Here is a 20504-nt window from a genome sequence, read left to right as displayed (position 1 = left end):
ATGAAAAGGCAGAGAGCTATGTACCAGATGAAGGAACAAGATAAAAACCCAGGAAAATAAATAAATGAAGTGGAGATAGGCAACCTTCCAGAAGAAGAATTCAGAATAATGATAGTGAAGATGATCCAGGACCTCAGAAAAAGAATGGAGGCAAACATGGAGAAGATGCAAGAAATGTTTAACAAAGACCTAGAAGAATTAAAGAACAAACAAAAAGAGATGAACAATACAATAAATGAAATGAAAACACACTACAAGGAATCAATAGCAGAATAACTGAGGCAGAAGAACGGATAAGTGACCTGGAAGACAGAATGGTGGAATTCACTGCTGCAGAACAGAGTAAAGGAAAAAGAATGAAAAGAAATGAAGACAGCCTAAGAGACCTCTGGGACAACATTAAACACAGCAACATTCACATTATAGGGGTCCCAGAAAGAGAAGAGAGAGAGAAAGGACCTGAGAAAATATTTGAAGAGATTATAGTCAAAAACTTCCCTAACATGGGAAAGGAAATAGCCACCCAAGTCCAGGAAGGGCAAAGAGTCCCATATAGGATAAACCCAAGGAGAAACACACTGAGACACATAGTAATCAAATTGACAAAAATTAAAGACAAAGAAAAATTCTTGAAAGCAGCAAGGGAAAAATGACAAATAACATACAAGGGAACTCTCATAAGGTTAACACTTGATTCTCAGCAGAAACTCTACAAGCCAGAAGAGAGTGGTATGACATATTTAAAGTGATGGAAAGGAAGAACCTACAACCAAGATTACTCTACCCGGCAAAGATCTCATTCAGATTCGATGGAGAAATCAAAAGCTTTACAGACAAGCAAAAGCTAAGAGAATTCAGCACCACCAAAACAGCTCTACAACAAATGCTAAAGGAAGTTCTCTAAGTGGGAAACAAAAGAGAAGAAAAGAACTTACAAAAACAAACCCAAAACAATTAAGAAAATGGTCATAGGAACATACATATTGATAATTACCTTAAATGTGAATGGATGAAATGCTCCACCCAAAAGACACAGGCTTGCTGAATGGATACAGAAACAAGACCCATATATATGCTGTCTACAAAAGACCCACTTCAGACCTAGGGACACATACAGACTGAAAGTGAGGGGATGGAAAAAGATATTCCATGAAAATGGAAATCAAAAGAAAGCTGGACTAGCAATACTCCTTTCAGATAAAATAGACTTTAAAATAAAGAATGTTACAAGAGACAAGGAAGGACACTACATAATGATCAAGGGATCAATCCAAGAAGAAGATATAACAATTATAAATATATATGCACCCAACATAGGAGCATGTCAACACATAAGGCAACTGCTAAGAGCTATAAAAGAGGAAATCGACAGTAACACAATAATAGTGTGGGACTTTAACACCTCACTTACACCAATGGACAGATCATCCAAACAGAAAATTAATAAGGAAACAGAAGCTTTAAATAACACAATAGACCAGATAGATTTAATTGATATTTATAGGACATTCCATCCAAAAACAGCAGATTACACTTTCTTCTCAAGTGCGCACGGAACATTCTCCAGGATAGATCACATCCTGGGTCACAAATCAAGCCTCAGTAAATTTAAGAAAACTGAAATCATATCAAGCACCTTTTCAGACCACAATGCTATGAGATTAGAAATCAATTACAGGGAAAAAAACATAAAAACACAAACACATGGAGGCTAAACAATACGTTACTAAATAACCAAGAGATTGATAAAAAATCAAAGAGGAAATCAAAAAATACCTAGAGACAAATGACAGTGAAAACATGACAATCCAAAGCCTATGGGATGCAGCAAAAGCACTTCTAGAGGGAAGTGTATAGCAATACAATCCTACCTCAAGAAATGACAAACATCTCAAATAAACAATCTAACCTTACACCTAAAGGAACTAGAAAAAGAAGAACAAGCAAAACCCAAAGTTGGTAGAAGGAAAGAAATCTTAAAGAGCAGAAATAAATGAAATAGAAACAAAGAAAACAATAGCAAAGATCAATAAAACTAAAAGCTGGTTCTTTGAGAAGATAAACAATATTAATAAACCATTAGCCAGACTCATCAAGAAAAAGAGGGAGAGGACTCAAATCAATAAAATTAGAAATGCAAAAGAAGTTACAACAGACACCACAGAAATACAAAGCATCCTAAGAGACTACTATAAGCAACTCTATGCCAATAAAATGGACAACCTGGAAGAAATAGACAAACTCTTAGAAAGGTATAAACTTCTAAGACTGAACCAGGAAGAAATAGAAAATAGGAACAGACCAATCACAAGCACTGAAATTGAAACTGTGATTAAAAATCTTCCAACAAACAAAAGTCCAGGACCAGATGGCTTCACAGGTGAATTCTATGAAACATTTAGAAAAGAGCTAACACCCATCCTCCTCAAACTCTTCCAAAAAATTGCAGAGGGAGGAGCACTCCCAAACTCATTCTATGAGGACACCATCACCCTGATACCAAAACCAGACGAAGATACTAGAAAAAAAGAAAATTACAGACCAATATCACTGATGAATATAGATGCAAAACTCCTCAACAAAATACTAGCAAACAGAATCCAACAACACATTAAAAGGATCATACACCATGACCAAGTGGGATTTGTCCCAGGGATGCAAGGATTCTTCAATATACGCAAATCAATAAATGTGATACACCATATTAACAAATTGAAGAATAAGAACCATGTGATCATCTCAATAGATGCAGAAAAAGCTTTTGACAATATTCAACACCCATTTATGGTAAAAACTCTCCAGAAAGCGGTCATAGAGGAACCTACCTCAACATAATAAAGGCCATATATGACAAACCCACAGCAAACATCATTCTCAATGGTGAAAAACTGAAAGCATTTCCTCTAAGATCAGGAACAAGACAAGGATATCCACTCTCACCACTATTATTCAACATAGTTTTCTAAGTCCTAGCCATGGCAATCAGAGAAGAAAAAGAAATAAAATGAATACAAATTGGGAAATAAGTAAAACTGTCACTGTTTGCAGATGACATGATACCATACATACATAACCCTAAAGATGCCACCAGGAAACTACTAGAGCTAATCAATGAATTTGGTAAAGTTGCAGGATACAAAACTAATGCCCAGAAATCTCTTGCTTTCCTTTACACTAATGATGAAAAATCTGAAAGAGAAATTAAGGAAACACTCCCATTTACCACTTCAACAAAAAGAATAAAATACCTAGGAATAAACCTACCTAGGGAGACAAAAGACCTGTATGCAGAAAACTGTAAGACACTGATGAAAGAAATTAAAGATGATACCAACAGATGGACAGATATACCATGTTCTTGGATTGGAATAATCAATATTGTAAAAATGACTATATTACCCAAAGCAATCAACAGATTCAATGCAATCCCTATCAAATTACCAACAGCATTTTTTACAGAACAAGAACTCGCGTGCTTCAACTAGAGAGCCCATGTACCACAAACTACAGAGCCCACTCACCCTGTAGCCCATGTGCCACAACTAGAGAGAGAAAAAAAACCCCGCACACCACAACTAGAGAGAAGCCCATGCACCACAATGAAAAGATTCCCCATGCCGCAACTAAGACCCAACACAGCCGAACAAAGAAAAAATAGGGAAAAAAATCAGCATATAAATGGACCCACACAGTTCAAACCCATGTTTTTCAAGAGTCAACTGTATTTTAATCCATAGGACATATATACAACTCCTATTCATGATATGCGTATGCAGCTATTTACCTCCCCATTCATCTTCTCTCTTCCTATGTATCAATATTAAGTAGGAATAAGTATATAAATTAACAACTGAGCTCCTAATTTCTTCTGCTTCTATATGGTTAGATATTTTACAAAGGGGAAATTTTACTTTTATAATCAGGAAAATGTACAAATTGTATTTAAATTTTAACTCTAAGGGCTTTAGAGAAGTAATCCCCTTAGAAAAGCAAAAAAGCTTTGCTAGAAAGCAAAAACAAAATCCTGTCCAGTTGAAAGTTCTTGATTTATCTTTGTACAGCTACTCATAAATCAGCAAAATATCAATACCTGCAGGAAGAGTTGCTGATTATCATTTTATGTTAATATACAAAGAACAATAAGAATGATAATTGGTAATATACCTACTGTATAGGTCTCATTATTTCCAATCCTCACTCAACCCCAAATGGTGGATATCATTCCCCTCATTTTCAGCTGAGGAAACTGAGACTCAGGGACATAAAGGGACTTACCAGTTGTTGCTCAACCAATTATACGCAGAGCCACGATTTGAACCAGGTTTGTCTAACTTATACTCTCTCCAGAATGTCACCATGCCTATCTGTGTATTGAAATGTAATATAAGATCTTCTCTGACTACTACAGAGCCATCTTTTATGAGGCTACCAAGAAGTTTCATATAAAAAAAATCAAGAATCAGAATAGACAAGCTTCTCAAGTGCCATACTAGAAGTTAAAGGTCAGTGGCACAATGCCAAAAATTATTTCCAATAGTTTACTTATTACTTCCTAAAATTATTTGCTAGAATTCTATAGCAGCCAAACTTTCAGTTAGATGTGAAGATAGAGCATATTTTTAACCCTTTGTGTGCATCTTCTTAAGAAGATGATATAGATGGAATACTTGCTATGTTTGAACATGTTTAGAGGAGATAAAGTTATAAGTACAAAGAAAACAAAACCAAACCAAAAACGACAATTATTAACCTCAAGGAAAACAAAAAGTTGTGTATTTATGTCTACTGCATGGTTTATCTTTCAATAGCATATACAAGGTCACAGCGATGTAAACACAAAATTTTGAACTAGCCAAAATTACAATATAGCTCTATGGAGAGGATGAGGGAAAAGAAGTGTATGAGAGTATATGTACACACTAGTTAATGTGTGTTGGGGGTAGGGTTTTTTGTTTTTTGTGGGTTTTTTTGGCCACACCACGCAGCTTGTGGGATCTTAGTTCCCTGACCAGGGATCGACCTGGGTCCTCTGCAGTGAAAGCATGGAGTCCTAACCACTGGACCACCAGAGAATTGGGTATTTTTTAAAAAACAAAATCCTTCATTTAAATAGCTATCATCTTTCATAGGAGGGTGTCAATAGATAATGCCTAAAACTGAAAAATTGAGAAGTAACAAAATAAGCTTACTTGGAGAAAAATGATAGAAATAAAATGGTTAAATTGTTGAAAATGGTTGCCTATGGAAGTGGTTGAGAAGCAAGAAGATAGGGGAGTGTGCTCTTTTTTGATGCAAGCCTTGGTTTACTGTTTGACTTTTTAAACTGTGTGATTAAAAACAAAAATGAAACTAATAGGAAGGAAGGAAGGAAGCAAGGAAGGAAGGAAGGAAGGGAGGGAGGAAGGAAGGGAGGGAGGGAGGGAGGAAGGGAGGGAGGGAGGAAGGAAGGGAGGGAGGAAGGAAGGGAGGAGAGAAGGAAGGAAGCGAGGCGGAAGGAAAGGGAGAAAGAAAGAAGTAGTTACTCTTGTTCTCAAGGTATCCATGATTTAACGGAACACATCAAATGGTAATTGGTTTAGTAGTATTAGAGGCATGTACAAGATGTTTGGGGAGAACATAGAAGATTCAATCATTCTTCTTCTTTGGGCAGGAACACATGGCGAGAGGTGGCACGTATATTAGGTCTTCTTTGGTTAGAACCTTATAATTTTTTATTAGTGATTTTCCAGTCAGAATAAGAGGGAAAAGATATTCTAAACTATCCAGGGAAGAATAGCATTAGCAAAGGCATTGAAACATGAAAGTATTTTCAGTTCTCAGGAACTCTGTGTCATTACTATAGCTGGGGCTGTGATGTAATCCAAATAAATGGCAGGTGATGTGGTTAGAGAGTTTATTTGAGTGTAGATTGCAAAAAGCCTTATATATCAATTTATAGAAAAATATTATTAAAGTCACAAATCCAAGTATGTATGGTGAATGACATCGCCATCTATCTAGTGGCTTAGTCTATAACTCAGGAGTCATCCTCGGCATTTCCCTGTCTCTCAATCCACATTTCTCATCTATTACCAACTGGCACTCCCTCTGAGTGGGTAAAGCTTTGTGGGCAAGTGGAGATGGAAGCTGATGTGCAGTGCATTATCTACACAACTGTAGGGGGCAGCCTTGTCCACCTTAGTCCAAATGCAAACCCTCTCCTACCTAAACACTCACAAGAACTTCCTCACTAGCTTTGAAGGATGACTCCTTCTCTTTCATTCTCCACTGGCACACAGAGTGATCTCATCAAAATGCAAATCTTACCGTGTCAACCTTCCTACTTAAAATACTATTGTGACTTTTCATTTCTCTTAAGATAAAGACCGATATCCTTAACATGATCTTCAAAGTTCTGCAGGGTCAGGTCTGAGCATGATCTCTACCATATCCCCTCATGATATGGATCTCTGTCCTCCATCCACAATGGCCTTCCTCCAGTAATTTTAATCTTACATATGTCCTCAACCATTGGTCCTTTGTATGTAAAGCTCCGTCATCCTTGAACACTCTCTTTCAGTACCTCCCACCACTCCCATCACCATTTTCACATCTGCCTAATTAATTTCTACTCATTCTTGAGATGTGTGCCCTCAGGCATCATGTACATATTTGTGGCACTGATTATGATTATAATTTTAAATTCACTTATAAGATTATTTGACTAAAGTCTATTTCTCTTCTTGACTATAAGTTTAAAGTGAACAAGATACGTATTTGTTTAATTCATAAATTAATAAATAGCATGCTCACTGAAATCTATAAGAATTTCGTGAAGGCTTTAGAGAACAATAGATAGATTTTTCTTAGACAGCAACAATTTCAGGGAAAACAAAAATGGCTCTCCAATGCCATGAATGCAAACTAAAGGGACAAGTTGTTCTGAAATAATGTCAATATAAGAAATACAAGAAAATACACAAATAAACATAAGATATAACTGGAAGTGAGCTCTGAAATGGAACACTTAAGATTTTATGTCATCTAAGACATGCAGCAGATTTTTACCATACTATAGGTGACCTACCCTTAATACTCTCTGATTTTTATTTTTGTTTTTTAAATATCAGCACCGTGCTGAGAACAGACTATGAGGAAGTTGATTAAAATACAAAACTTATTCAATAAGTAGTCTCCTCTTCCATTTTCTTCTGAGTAAAGAGAAGTGTCATTCTCACAAAGCTTCTAGCCATCAGTCAGCAGGCCAGATAATCCATCTGTTTTTTTAATTAAACAGACTGAACATTGCTTCATTTGAATTGGACACTCTCCAATCTTTCTAAAGTTTTCCTATCCACGGAACAGCTTATCAATGAAAAGAAATCCATGAATGATACCTCATTTTTCACTCTTTTATCGAAATTAGACACAATGATTTGCCAATATATTTATTTCCTTAACCCATTTTCAACCAGATGCTATCTCCAGAAAAACAATGAATAATGTTTTAATTTAACTAACTATGGGTATTTAAGTGCTATTATGTCTTCCATTTTTAGCTGAGTAGCAGGAACAAAGTTACAAAGTTATCAGTAAATAGCAGGAAAATTCCTTTGTTCTATTAACAATAACTCAATAAGTCACGTAACAGCTGTCATGTTCATAAAGGAATTAACTGCCCACCTTCACTCATCCATTTGTACAAAAAAGGTTTATATTAATGTCAGGCACTCTACCTAACTAGGGGAAAAAGATGAAATAACTTCCCTGCCTTCAAGGAGCTCAGAGTCTAGTCAAGGAGAAAGAAAATTAATACAGATTGACAGGTGCCAGGTGCATATATCAGTCATGCCAAATGAAAGAAAAGAGTTGTCTTAACAGAGGAGGAGATAAGGGCAATTTAGGCTGAGGAAACTGCATGAATCTTTGAAAACTAAAGAGCTATAGAAACTGTAGAAGATGAAAGTAAAGGCTGAAAAACTAAGTAGGATTTATGTAAAAAAAATATTGTATATCAAGCTGGAGTTTGGATTTTATCCTGAAATTGAAGAGAAAGGATCATAAGAAAACCTGTGACATCAAATTTCTCATTTAGAAAAATTATCTTTGCAGCTATATGGAAGATGAACTTGAAGGGAGAAAAACTTTCCATACAGTCTAAAAACAGTGGCTCCTAAAATAGAAGACAGTTTCATATTATCATTAAAATAAAAAGGGTAATATTCCACTTAAGCTCACTATCGAGAGGTTTGAAATGCTCTTCCTTGCTATACAAATAATTTGCTATAGAAACTTAATAACCCCAGCTCTTTAAAGATTGAAAACTTAATCTGAAAATTATCAACAGTTAAAATCTAACTTTATTTTTGTGTGAACAAGACTGCCTTAACATTCCCTTTAGTAGGTTTCTTCCTGAACTTAGACCCCTGACCTCTCTTTTTCTTAAGAGTATGTACTTTAGGATACTTGAAATTGAAATTTTTTTCTCTGCCCCTTTGAGCTATCTTCTCCCAGACTCTTGCCAGTTTTATAACCCAGGAGCGTCTTTCTGAAGGATCTGAGAGCCACCCTTTGAAATGTAATCATCGAGAAAGATAGTACGCCTATCTCCTAGACTCTGAGGGAAGGTAGCCTAACTTCGAAAAGTACCAATTAAAAAAATGGCCTAATCATGGTGACCAACTTCTACTCGAATGTCCACCAGGACTTTTCCACTAGCTCACCCTCAATGCTTAAAAAACTCTCCTGCTTTTTGTTTCAGTGGAATTGACTCAATATCTCTCCCCTATTGCTCTGCCAAGAACATTCTCCATATCTTCTTTGTTTTACTAATTCCTAATCATCCTTCACATCTCAGCTTGAATGCCACATCCTCTAGGAAGTCTTCAATGCTACCAGCCCTCCAAGTCCAGGTCCAGTACATCCCTCCATTTTATCTTATATCTAGAGTATTTGTTATGAGCTGAACACTTGTGTCCTCCCAGAATTCATTTGTTGAAACCCTACTCCCCAATATAATGATATTAGGATCTGGGGACATTTGCAAGGTAATTAGAATTAGGTGAGGTCATAAGAGTGGAGCCTCCTGAAAGGGATTAATGCTCTTAAAAGAGTTATGAGAGAGCTGGTTCCCCCTCTCTGCTCTCTGCCACATGAAGATACAATGAGAAGTCAGCATCCTGGAAGAAAACCCTCGCCAGAACTGCATTTGTCACACTTCATTAATCGCCCATTTACTTGCCTCTAGCCCCTACTAAATTAGCAACTCCATGAGGATAAGGAGCATATTTGCTATATTCTTTATAGCACATATAATGTTAATGAATAAATATCTGTTGAATGAAGAAATGAATGATTATGAAAATAGTCCAGCCTTCCATTCAAGCCAGGGCACTGATTAGGCTCCTGAACTTTCAAAATAGAATGTTAATTATGTCACCTTCTTGTCTGTTTTCATGCTATGTGGTCTTGCCTTCAATATTTAATAGAAAGCAGCAGCACTCTATGCCCTTGTCAAAAAATACAACCCCAGATTGTCTGTTGTCCCCTTTCTTTAGAAACTTAGCCAAGAGAATTTAAGACAAATAGCCCGAGGAGCAAGCAATCTCCCTCTTCCTTTACAAGCTCTAAACTATAAAATCTAATTGAGGAAAACAGTTTCACATTACTATAAAAATAAAAGAGGAATCAAGTTGAACCACCAGAAGTCTACATATTTGGACCATACTGCTTTAGTCCTTCAAAGATTCACCTGAGGCCATTGCATTTGAAAACTCCAGGGGCACTATGCACTTAGAATTCTGTGTGAAAGGCACACTCCCTCCCTGCACTCTCCTCACACACACTTTATAGTTTATTTGAATAACAACCTGTGGAGTTATATAAAGCAACGTCCTAGAATCACCTCTATTGAGTTACTCTTTGTGCTAACTCTCTGACTTTTTTAAAAAGCTGGAAACAGGCACAAGAAATTCACTGCTGCATTTTCAGTAAATATATTGTTAAGGATATTGTGCTCTTCGATAACCAGTATCCTCTACATGAAGTTCCACAAAGAAACGTGTTTAATTCATTGTATGCACAAATCCAAAGCTAGTTTCTTCAAAGAAAAGTAGTAAAATAAACAGAAAACTGTAGATTCTAAAGTATAAGTGAGGGCCCACTCACTATGTCCTTAAGGAGGAAGAATCTTGCTCTGGATTGGATTTGGATCAAATTCCAAAGTAATCTTTGGGTTACAGTTAAGTACTAGGTGTCTTTGGGGAGTGTCTAACTTTCATGATGCTGGAGACGAAGACATGAAATCGAGCCCAAATATTTCACTTGCTTGGGAAGAAGTACTCTCCCCACCTATAACTCATTGCCTTCTTCCCACTTAGAAAGCCAAGTTGGAACCACAGTAAGCCTGAGGGTGAAGGAGTGTACTTTGATCTGCCTATTCTAGGAAAAAGAAGTCATCTAGAACTGACCTAACTCATCAGCACTCAGGACACCATTAGGTTCTGAGTCAACGCTCAGGTTAGAAAAAATTATATTCCTTTTTTTCTGGTATTGTCCACTATGGATGTATTTCCCCTGAGGGGTGGCAATGGAAGGATGGGTTGAATATTTAGTACACTGTTTTATTTCCACAGAAGTATCCATTTTGACAGATTTAGGGATAGCTAAAATTTTTCAAGAGAGAAAATTAATGAGTTTTTAAATATTAAAACATAAAGCTATAATTGTTAAAATGTGGGATTTCCAAACAGATAAATTGAACAGAATAGTTTTAAGCAGGGGAGTGACATAATAGATTTGCATTTTTAAAGAGAATGTGGAGAACAGATTAGAAGAGGGCATGAGTGGACACTGGGGTAACACTTTTTAAGCTTTTGTGGTAATCCAAGGAGGAAGTAATAAGGGATTGGGCAATGGAAATGGCAGAGGGAATGGAGATAAATGTACATATCCAAGAGACAGTTTAAAAAATTAGAATCATCAGGAATTCCCTGGTGTTCCAGTGGTTAGGACTCAGAGCTTGGAGCTTTCACTGACAGGGCCCAGGTTCGGGGAACTAAGATCCTACAAGCCATGCAGTTTGGCAAAAAAAAACAAAAACAGAATCATCATAATTTGCTAGTTGATGAGATGATGGAGGTAAGAGAGAGGAAAGAGGTGATAACAGTGGGGACCTTCATAAATTCACCACCTGGTGGATAATGGTGTCATGCACAGAGATTAGAAACATAATAGGGGTAGAAAGTATGGAAGGAAGATCTTGAATAGGGTTTTGAGATATTTTAATGTAAGATAACTGTATAAGAAACAAATAGAGATAATGTGGTTGCTGGCTTTGAGTTAAGAGAGACTTGTAGCCTGGAAATATAGATTTGAGGGTCAGCAACATATAGGTAATTCTTAAAGCCATGATAGTGCTGAATAGCACCCAAAAGAATGTGTAGAATGAAAAAAGATGGATGACAAAGCTTTGAGGATTACCTAAAGAATGGTAAAGATTGGTCAAAGGAGACTGAGAAGGAGCAAGACAGAGAAACTGGTTAAAAAAAAATGGAAGAGTGATGTTTCAGAGCAACTAGGGGAAGAGAGATTTTTTCAGAAAGGAGTGAGTGGGACAATGGGTCAACAGTGTCAAATATTACTGATAGGTCAAGTAAAAATAAAAAGAACTGAAAAATGTCCATTGGATTCAGCAACAAGGAAGTCAGGACCTTGACAAGATTAGTTTAATGAAATGAAAGGATGCCATCTGGCAAGAGATTGAGAAGTGAATGCAAGCGAGGGAACAGTAGCAGGAAATGTAGACAATAGTTTTTCAAGAGTTTCAAATATAAAGAGGAGAAAAAGGAAGAAAAAAAGGCAAGATTAGAAGAAGTTTTACATTACAGGGAGGTTTTATTGGATATGATTGTTTAGTTGTTTGGTTAGTTTTTTATTGGTGGTGGTTTTGTTTGTTTTAAATGGGAGAAAATTGAATATGTTTAAATGCTTATGCAAAGGTATGGTAGCCAGCCACCAAGATGATCCAAATAATCCCTGCATCCTGATATTCATATAGGGTCTTCCACACACACATTGAATAGTACAGATCTGTGCAAGTAATAGGAGAGTGTGGAAATACTGGTGTGTGACTCCTAAAACTAAATGATAAAAGACACTGTGACTTTGCCTTGCTCTCTTGAATCACTAGCTCTGGAAGAAGCCAGATGTCATGTTTTGAGGACACTCAAGAAGCCCTATGGAGAGGTCCACGTGGCAAGGAACACTCATCCTTCTTATAGCTGGCAAGGAACTGAGGCCTCCTGCCAATAGCCATGTAAGTGAGCCATCTTAGAATAGATTTTTCCAGCCCCAGTCAAGCTTTCAGATGACTGTCAACAGAGGCCGACATCTTGACTGCAACCTCATGAGAAATTCTGAGCCAAAATCACTGCATTGGGCTTCCCTGGTGGCGCAGTGGTTGAGAGTCCACCTGCCGATGCAGGGGACACGGGTTCGTGCCCCGGTCTGGGAAGATCCCACATGCCGCGGAGCGGCTAGGCCCGTGAGCCATGGCCGCTGAGCCTGCGCGTCCGGAGCCTGTGCTCTGCAACGGGAGAGGCCACAAACAGTGAGAGGCCCGCGTACCACAAAAAAACAAAAACAAAAACAAACAAAATCACTGCATTTAGCCACTCCCAGATTCCTGACCCACAATAACTGTGTGATAATAAATGTATGTTGTTTTAAGCTGGCAAACTGTTAAGTGACAGTAGATAACTAATACAGAACTAATACAGAAGGTTATAGTATTAAACAGGAGAGCTTTAAAAATATAAAAGAAGGAAGAGATCATTGATATGTAAGATATAGAGGTAGAAGACAGTGTTTACTACGTGAAAAGACCAGCTTCACATAGGAGAAATGATGCCTCTTTCACTTCACAGGAAGGAAATAAAAGGCCGGCTGTATGAAGTCAAGCTGTTGGTCAGTGGCAGGGAATGAGGAAGCACGCATCTGATGTTCTCAGTTTTCTCTGATAAGAAGAAAATGGGGTTATCTGTTAAGAGTGATGAACAGGTAGGGAAGTTTAAAGTTTGAAGAGGATAAGGAAATTTTATGTAGCTGCTGTGGAGAATTGAAAAGAGGTGACTAGGGAAATATAGAAGGATTTCTCAAAATCATTGAGAGCCCAGCTGATGTCAGAGATCATGAATTTTTTATGTAACCAATCTGTGAATTTTCTCCAAAATAGAGGTGAGCTACAGGAGTACCTTTTGGCAAAGTCTCACAGAGCAGCTTTGGATCACACTTCAAATTGAGATAAAGTTGCCTGTTCCATGGTCTAATCACAGCTTGATGTTTAAAAATGGCAGGTGTGATTGAAGAGAAGCCCAGTGCTTTACATTTGAAAGAGATGGGAAAACTGCGTGGCTAAGGAAATTAATCAAACCCCCCAACCACTGTTGTACAGAGCTATGGCTATTTAAATAGCTTTTTTAAAAGGTCAACCAATCTTATAGTATAGGAAATTATTAGAAATATTTTCTGGGTATTATTAATGATTTATTATTTCTCACTTTTCCATATAAATACCTTTCCCTTCTCCTCTAGCCTTTTCTGTTCCTTTATTATGCAATTATTAATAGAGTCTAAAGGAACTCTCTAAAATATAAGCCAAAATTACCTCCCTTCATGCTTACATGTGATAAACTGCATTCTTCAGAATTGGCCCATCAGATATGTTTTACCCATTGAACACAACATATACATAAACTTAATCTAACAAATAATTTGAGAAATAATTGCTATGATTTAACCTACAAAATAAACTTTTCTCCCTAAAATAAATATCTCATTGGAATTCAAGTAGCAGAGTCATAGTATACAAACCAACTTCATTCTAACTAGTTCTAGTTTGCCTCTTTAGATACTTTTTTTAAATTCCAAGATAAACCAGGCTTAGAAACATTTATACAATCCCACCATGTATTAGCCGAACAATAAGCCATGATACCCTAAATATGAATGCAGCTCCCGTGTATTAATCATATTCATTAAAGGATAAAATATTTCATACAAATAAAAGTTTTTAGGCCCCAAGGTATGAAATGCAATATTTTTCAGCCATGACTATTTTTAAAGAGGCATATTTCTGAAAATACCTTGGGCTTCATTTCAGTAAACAATAACACACACTAATGGAAACAGATACACTGCCAAGTCATTATTCTCATACTTATTAAGGCAAATAGGCAGCACCACAGACAAACCTGAAGCACTGTAAATAATGAGAGTGTTAAACTGAACCTAATGAATGATTCATAAAACCTAATTCCTCCAGTTTCTTTGGCACTTCTCTCACAGCCAGCTGAAACAATGGAGAATGATTACAAAGATGTATCATCTGTACTGCTAGGGCATACACCTTATCTATTAAGCTAGCTCATTTATTTAAAAAATCATCATCATCTCATGGCTACTTTGCATTCTAAATGTTTGCTTTTGTAGGATAACGTGATGCAAATGTACCTTTCTGGAGTTTAAAAATGAGATAATATCCAGAGGATGTCTGCTTCACACTTGAGACCTGATTTACGGGTGAAGTGGAGCTCCAAGAGTAAAATGGCACAGACTGTGACTCTCCAAGGCACTGTATTGCATTCCTGGTCCAGCACTTTACTAACATGAAGGACTAGAATATCATCAAGAGGATCCTGGAGCTAAGTAAACTGAAACACTGGTTCTATTTCTGGATCTGCCATGGCTTGATTTGAACTCAGTCATGTAAAAAGACTTCAGACATCTAGAATCTCTTCCCTTACTTTATCACATTAGAGTATGGACTGGAACAACTGTAAGGTTCCTTCCATTCTTCATATTCAGCAATCTACATCACCAACAAACTGATATACCAGCTTCCAACCATATTCTACTAGATTATAAGAATCACAAAGGCAGAACTAGGTCTGCTTTGTTCACCGGTGTATCCTCAGCACCTAGCACAGTGCCTGAGCCATCGCAGTATTTCAATAAATACTTATTAAATAAACAAATGAGCCTATTCCAATTGAGAAACACAATATTAATCATAAATTTGTTTCCTCCTTCACCCAATATTTGATACAGCAAAAGTTTGGGATAGCCAAAGCCCCAAATTATTGACAGCAGCTAAAGATAAGAGAATTATTACATTCAGTAGCAAACACAGCATTTGGTTTTCTCACCAAACTACCAGAGCAACATATTTTCCAAAGTTTATTATGGAGTAATGATTGGAATATGTTTTTCTATTACTCAGTGTAGCTAGGTTTAGGACTAGCATTCTGATTAATCAATGGGCTATCATTTTCTATAGTAATCCTATTGTAAAGGAACAAAAACTCTCCCTCTCCCAATACACACATATAAACACATATGCACATTTAAGCCTATATCTCTCCTCAAAACACAGACTCAAAGACTATACACACTAAGGAGAAATTTAAAGTAGATACCATGGAAGATTCGAGAAGGGAATATTCTGTAGCTTCTACCAACTTCTTGCTTTCCACAGTCTATCTTGTGTTTTATACCCATTGTTTGATTCAATCTCTGTCTTATGGAATTTTGGCATTGCATCAACAGTTGAGGACTAGCACTCTGTTCCCTCCCTGAGGATTCCTTCCTGACTTAGGACAGAGTAGAGGAAAGAAGCATTTTAAGTTTTGTATTCCAATATATCTGAAATTTATTCAAGCATACTATGATAACCATTCAAAATATGAAAGAAAGACATTTTATATCTAATAAGCCTCCGTAACAGATGCTTTGTACTATATTGTGCTTTGTATAATAATGATACAGTATGAAAAACTATACTGTAAGCCATAAAGTACAGCAGATAACCCCAGAACAATTTAATAAAGTAATTTTAGTGGCCCTTATAATATTTAGATACTCAATATTTATTCTCCCATTCTCCCATTTAGTAATAGAAATGTGGTTTCAGAAATTTAAGCTTGGATTTGCCAATGGTTGGTTCAAGAATGAGTACGTAGTATAATTATTATAAGTTAGACACAAGAAGAGAAATGTTAGAAGCTTCTAGAAATATTATTCTTTCTTTCCAAGGCAGTGGCAAGAAACTGGTATCTCTCTATAGCTGGGCATGAATAAGAAAACATGTAGCCCAGATTTCAGTCAGTTAAAATCACAAACGGAACCAGCCTTAGTTTGAAGTACGACACTACTGGTAGCATAATGCAAAAACAGAAAGAGCCTAGGTCCATGATGACATTAATGAGCACTAAAGCAGTTAAATCTATAGCTTGCTCTACTTCTGGATTTTCTTTTATTTGAGATAATAAATGTTCTTATTGTTTACATTAGTTAAGTTAGGGCTTCTGTTCATTGCAGCCCAAAGAATCCTGTCTGATACACTTAGTTATCTATTTGTGGAGACCATCTACTATGTAATTTTTTTTAATTGGAGTAAAATTGCTTTACAATGTTGTGTTAGTTTCTGCTGTATAATGAAATGAATCAGCTATATGATCCTATACCTATACCTATACCTATATCCCCTCCCTCTTGGACCTGCCTCCCCAACTTCCCCACCCCCCATCTAGGTCATCACAGAGCACCGAGCTGAGCTCCCTGTGCTATACAGCAGGTCCTCACTAGCTATCTATTTTACACATGGTAGTGTATTTATGTCAAACCTAATTAAGGTGATTTAAGACAATTTTTAAAAAACAGACTTTGAAGTCTTAGTATTGGAAGTCCACACAGTATTGGTAGTCCTAGCCAGAGCAAGTAGGCAAGAAAAAGAAATAAAAGACATTCAAACTGGAAGGGAAGAAGTAAAACTGTCACTATTTGCAGACAACATGATACTATATATAGAAAACCCTAAAGACTCCACCAAAAACCTTTTAGAACTAAGAAACAAATTCAGTAAAGTTGCAGAATACAAAATCAATCTACAGAAATCTGTGGCATTTCTATACACTAATAATGAAATATAAGTAAGAGAAATTAATAAAACAATCCCATTTACAGTTGCACCAAAAAGAATAAAATACTTAGAAATAAGTTTAACCAACAAGGTGAAAGATCTGTACACTAAAAACTATAAGACCCTGAAGAAAGAAATTGAAGAAGACATAAATAAAAGACATTCCATTCTAATGAATTGGAAAACTTAATATTGTTAAAATGTTCATACTATCTAAAGCAAACAACAAATTCAATGCAATCCCAATCAAAATTCCAATGGCATTTTTCACAGAACTAGAACAAATAATTCTAAAATGTGTGTAAAACCACAAAAGATCCCAGATAGCCAAATCAATCTAGGGAAAGAAGAATAAAGCTAGAGGCATTACATTCTCTGTTTACAAACTTTACTACAAAGCTATAATGACCAAAACAGCATGGTATTAGCATAAAAACAGATACATAGATCAATGGTATAGAGAATAGAGAGCCCAGAACTAAAAGCACACATTTATGAACAATTTACAACAAAAGAGCCAAGAACATTCAGTAGAGAAAGGACAGTCTCTTCAATAAATGGCACTGGAAAAACTGGGTTGCCATATGCAAAAGAATGAAAGTGGATCACTGTCGTACACCATTCACAAAAACTAACTCAAAATGGCTAAAACACTTGAATATAAAACCTGAAACCATAAAATTCCTAGAAGAAAACATGGTCTCCTTGACATCAGTCTTGGTGATGTTTTGTGGCTCTGACTCCAAAGGCAAGGGAAACAAAATCAAAAATAAACAAGTGGAAGTACATCAAACTAAAAAGCTTCTGCACAGCAAAGGAAACCATCATTAATGAAACAAAAAGACAACCTACTGAATGGGAGAATATATTTGCAAATGATATATCCAATAAGGCATTAATATCCAAAATATATAAAGAATTCATACAATTCAACAAAAAAAATCAATTAAAAAATGGACAGAGGATTTGAATAGTCATTTTTCCAAGAAAACACAAAAAGCTGTTCAGTATCACTAATTACTAGGGAAATTCAAATCAAAATTGCAATGAGAGGGACTTCCCTGGTGGCACAGTGGTTAAGACTCCACGCTCCCAATGCAGGGGGCCTGGGTTTGATCTCTGGTCAGGGAACTAGATCCCACATGCATGCCGCAACCAAGAGTTCACATGCCACAACTAAGGAGCCAGTGAGTCACAACTAAGGAAGCCGTGAGCCACAACTAAGGAGACTGCTGGCTGCAACTAAGGAGCACACGTGTCACAACTAAGGAGCAGGCAAGCCGCAACTAAGGAGCCCACGAACAGCAACTAAGGAACTTGCCTGCTGCAACTAAGACCCAGTGCAACCAAATAAATAAATAAATAAAATTGCAATGAGATATCACCTCACACCTATTAGAATGACTATTATCAAAAAAGACAAGAAATAAGTGTTGGCAAGGATGTGGAGAAAAGGGAACCCTCGTGCACTGTTGGTGGGAATGTAAATTGGTGCAGCCACTATGGAAAATAGTATGGAGATTCCTCAAAAAATTAAGAATAGAACTATCATATGATCCAGCTATTGCATTCTGGGTATATATCCAAAGAATATAAAAACACTAATTCAAAAAGATATATGTACTCCTATGTTCATTGCAGCATTACTTACAATAGTAAGGATATGGAAACAACATAAGAGTTCACTGATGGATAAATGGACAAAGAAGATGTGGTATATATACACAGGCATACCTCATTTTACTGCACTTCACTTTATTGCCCCTCACATATATTGCGTTTTTTATAAATTGAAGGCTTGTGGCAACTGCGCATTGAGCAAGTCTATCAGTGACATTTTCCCAACAGTATTTGCTCCCTTCATGTCTCTGTGCCACATGAAATCTTACCATTTGCAACAACATGGATAAACCTTGAGGGCACTATGTTAAGTGAAATAAGTCAGACGGAGAAAGACAAATACCATGTGATTTCACTCATATGTGAAATTTAAAAAACAAACAAACTCATAGATATAGAGAACAAATTGGTGATTGCCAGAGGGGAAGGGGGTGGGAGTGGGCAAGTAAGTAAAGGGGGTCACTTGTATGGCAATGTTGTACACCTGAAACTTATAAGATGTTATACACCGATTTTATATCAATTGAAAAATAATTATACATAATAGCCCACTCTAAGAACATAGTATACTGAGCAAATATTTCCTATTTGATTTATCAAGTTTTTTATTTGATTGTTCACAGGCACTTTTTTAGAAAAGTTAAACATTAAAGGCATCCTAGGAATAAAACTTTATGTTAGTCTCTCACTGTGGAAAGAACTTTATGGAAGTAACAGATAGAAAAGGCCTTTCTGATTTGTCCCTTTGCCAAGGCATGAGTTTCTTACAATATATTTTCTCTTTAAAATTATACAAAGGGTCTCAATCCGGAGGTTTTAGTGAATAAGCTGACTTCTAGCTGGGATTGAAATGAGATTTTTTTTTCCCCTTGAGGAATAGTACTACAAACGTGATCAAGTGAATTACTGAGGGATTTCCACCTCCTCTATAAGACTCCTAGTCTGTTCCAGGGTGATAATTTCTAAATACAGAGACTGGGGAAAGGGGGAATGCTGTGTATTTTTAAGAGTAAACTGGAAACTCAAAAGAGAAATTAAGTTCAACAGAAAGAGTAGCTTAATGCTCTCAGCTTCCCGCCACAGCCATGGACTGATATAGATTCTGTGTGGAAGCAAACTTTTTAAAAGATCATTCCAATTATAAGGGCCATAAAAACAACCTCAATAATCTAACTTGGCCTCACTTCCCTAACACATATCAATCACACAGCAGTAGTCAAGCATCACAGTTTCTTACAATATATTTATTCTTCCATGTTTCTGTTTGTGAAATCTCCTTTGTTTGGGATAAACTCCCTCTCCCCCCATCTGTTCCACCCTTTTCTCCTCTCCTTCCTCTCCTCTGTTCTTCTCTCACCTCTTCCCTAATCCTCCATTTCTCTTTCCCTCCAAATTCCAATGCACCATTTCAGGTCTAATTCAAGTCTGACCTTCTGCAGGAAGCCCTCCCTGAGCATTTCTCGCCTCTGAATTCCTATGAAGGAAAGTCTACTGCATAGGATTCTAACATGTCCTGATTTAATGAGGAAAATACTATAATGAAGAGCATAGTCTTTAAGAAAAAACAGAATTCAAAGCTCAACTTTGACACTCAGTAGCAGACCCTCAATAAAATAGTACTGATTATTATTATTAATAGCAATAACAATGAACAAATATTAAAACTTGATTCTGCTATTTAGTAATTTTATGATCTGAGCAAGACATTTAACTTATTAGAACCACAGTTTCCCTATCTGTAAAATGAATAACATCTGTCCCACTAACCTCATAAAATTGTAAGAATTGAAATGAGGTCATGTGTGTGATAGTGCTTGTAACAATTATACAAATATCTACATGATAGAGTCTAAGAGAGCTATTAAATATATTCATTAAAAGATTATTAATAATGAGGAATGCTTATGTTATAATATCAAATGGACAG

This window comes from Hyperoodon ampullatus (assembly GCF_949752795.1).
Source record: "Hyperoodon ampullatus genome assembly, chromosome: 3".
Taxonomy (NCBI): Eukaryota; Metazoa; Chordata; class Mammalia; order Artiodactyla; family Ziphiidae; genus Hyperoodon; species Hyperoodon ampullatus.
The sequence above is the reverse complement of the archived record's forward strand: the minus strand, read 5'-3'. Positions refer to the sequence as shown.